Here is a 2,618-nt window from a genome sequence, read left to right on the forward strand (position 1 = left end):
TGGACAAATTCTTCACAATGCAATGATCAGCAATGTGGAACGGTTGCATATATATATATATATATATATATATATATATATAGAAAGTGATAGCTGCACAACCCTTAGGTGCTCAACTACCAGCGGACTCATTCTGGCCGTCTATCGTGGCCTTGATGGATGGCCAGCACAAAAAAGGTTAAAAAAAATGCTAAAACGTGTTTTATTTGCATATTTTAGCATCTTTAAAGGCTGTTTTTGACTGTCGCTAAATGTCCCAGTGAAAAATAGGACCTTTAGTGGCGGTGAAAAACAACCATTAAAGCCTAAAAGAAAATAAAAAATGATGTTTTTAGCATTTTTTTTATCAAGACCGTGAAAGACAGCCAGTATGAGTTTGCTAGTAGTTGCCACCTAAGGGTTGCACAGCTCTCTCTCTCTCTCTCTCTCTATATATATATATATATATATATAGAGAGAGAGAGAGAGAGAGAGAGAGAGATAGAGAGAGAGAGAGAGAGAGAGAGAGAGCTGGACAACCTTTTTGGTGCATCTATCGACTCTGAATGCGTGTGGCCGTCCATCACAGGGCATAATGGACAACTAAAAAATGTGAAAAGGGCAAAAATGCACTATTTGTGCATTTTACCCCTTTAAGCCGGGTTTTGACTGTCACTAAAAATGTGCAAATAGCGTGTTTTAGAATTGCGTAGGTAGCTAGCTGCACACTTAAGGGTTGCATAGCTCTCTCTCTCTCTCTCTCTCTCTCTCTCTCTCTCTCTCTATATATATATATATATATATATATATATATATATATATATATATATATATATATAGAGAGAGAGAGAGAGAGAGAGAGAGAGAGAGAGAGAGAGGTGCGCACTTTGAGTGCCCGGTCCTCGGTGATTGGGTCTTATGCTAGCTTTGGACTGATTTTGTAAATTGAGCCAAAATTCAATCTTTTAACGGTGTTTGGGTTTATTTTAGATAAACATGGTTCAAGCCCATGAGTTATTAGACTTGGTTATATCTAGGATTTGATATAAATGAGTTGGGTGAATGTCAAATTTTAACAGGGTAGGTTAGGTTCAGTTTAAATGGAAAATGATCGTATTGTATGGGTAATTTATTGCGATTCCCTAAAAACCCTACAATTTTTTATATTCTCTCAATATTCAAAATTACAAATATCCAACATCGTTAGGACATTTTATTTTTTGCAATTGTGAATTTAGGCATTTTTGCGATAAAATCTTGGTGAAACTGAAATCACCAAAATCATAAATATCATACTCTTTTGCATATAATAAATATTTTTGCCTAAAAATATTTGCGAAACATCTCTCGCAAATGACATACGTTCGCATATATCCTGAAATCACATAAATTGATGCGCGAAATACTTACCACTAATTTTGCAAATAGCTTATGTTTTTTCATATGAAGTTATTTGCAAATTTTAGATATCACAAATATCGTACTTAATATTTGTGAAACTAGGACAAATATGCGATATTTTTTCTTTTTTGCAATTTCTTAAATCATATAAAAATCTGTTGTAGTTCCCAACCTACTTATTTTTGCATAATCTAGAGTTTTTTTTGTCTTTTCTTTCTAACCAGTGGTCCACAACCTGCTTCTCTTCCAACTACTATTTTCGACAACCGTTTTCAACTCATTTGTGTATATCATACTTGTTTGCGCATATATGTTTCAAAATCTTGTGAAGTATATTTGCGAAAATCTTACTAGTCGACAAAAAATCAGACAATTTCGCAAAACTGTTTCTCCATTAATAATTGCAAAAATTAGATAGTAAATATGATTAACATAGAACTAAATACGGTTAATTTCTAAGAAATCATATAACTTAAAGTTTAACAATCGCAAAATTACATTGGGCTTCATTACAAAGTTATAATCAAAGTTTAACTTGATCCAGTCAATTACAAAGTTTAACTTTCATCCAAATACAAATGTAAGTTTAACTTGATCTATTGCAAATGTGCATAATTGTCCACAACTCAACTAGCCAGACAAACTCTTTCGACACCTCTCTATCCGATATCTTTACCTTTTCATTATCTTTCGTACTTTTGAAAGCCTTTTCCTTAATGTACTTGTAGAACTTGATCATACGATTCCTTATATCTGTGTCATCTTGCTGAAAATAAATATTTATTAGCAAACAACTAACTACAACGAATATCTCAAACTAGTGAACAACTGACATATAAACACGTACTTGTGTGAAGTTCAATCTTCAGTTTCTACCTAAGTACTTCATATACTTAATGACAAATATACTACAGTCATACCTGTAAAACAAAGAAATACCAAGTGAAATATACATATATAAAATGAATTAACAAACAAATACAAAGTAATTACTCGTTCTCTTGTTGATGAATACCTTCCATCCTCTGCACTGTTCAATCTATATAACAGTTGAACCCAAATTGCACTAAAAAAATGAACCTGCAACACATGCATAAAAATGAGATAACAAGCTTATATAAAAAAGAAGATAACAAATATACACAAAAAATGAGTACATTATTAAGTTATGTTATCATACTATTTGTTTGAGGTTTTTATCTGCTAAATATGTGTTCAACGTAAAATTGTACAACCTG

The sequence above is a fragment of the Nuphar pumila genome, chromosome 5, assembly GCF_984573655.1.
Source record: "Nuphar pumila chromosome 5, dmNupPumi1.hap1.1, whole genome shotgun sequence".
In the NCBI taxonomy this organism is placed as follows: domain Eukaryota; kingdom Viridiplantae; phylum Streptophyta; class Magnoliopsida; order Nymphaeales; family Nymphaeaceae; genus Nuphar; species Nuphar pumila.